We start from the raw sequence: 335 nt of genomic DNA, 5'->3' as shown, positions 1-335 counted from the left end.
CACACCCTCCCTCTGGGTCGTCCCAGTGCACCAGCCCCAAGCATCCAGTATCATGCATCGAACCTGGACTGGCGACTCGTTTCATACATCATACTATACATGTTTCAATGCCATTCTCCCAAATCTCCCCACCCTCTCCCTCTCCCACAGAGTCCATAAGACTGATCTATACATCGGTGTCTCTTTTGCTGTCTCGTACACAGGGTTATTGTTACCATCTTTCTAAATTCCATATATATGTGTTAGTATACTGTATTGGTGTTTTTCTTTCTGGCTTACTTCACTCTGTATAATAGGTTCCAGTTTCACCCACCTCATTAGAACTGATTCAAATG

The sequence above is a fragment of the Bison bison genome, unplaced genomic scaffold (genome assembly GCF_000754665.1).
Source record: "Bison bison bison isolate TAMUID 2011002044 unplaced genomic scaffold, Bison_UMD1.0 scf7180017864517, whole genome shotgun sequence".
NCBI lineage: Eukaryota > Metazoa > Chordata > Mammalia > Artiodactyla > Bovidae > Bison > Bison bison.
Note: the sequence above shows the minus strand (reverse complement) of the source record.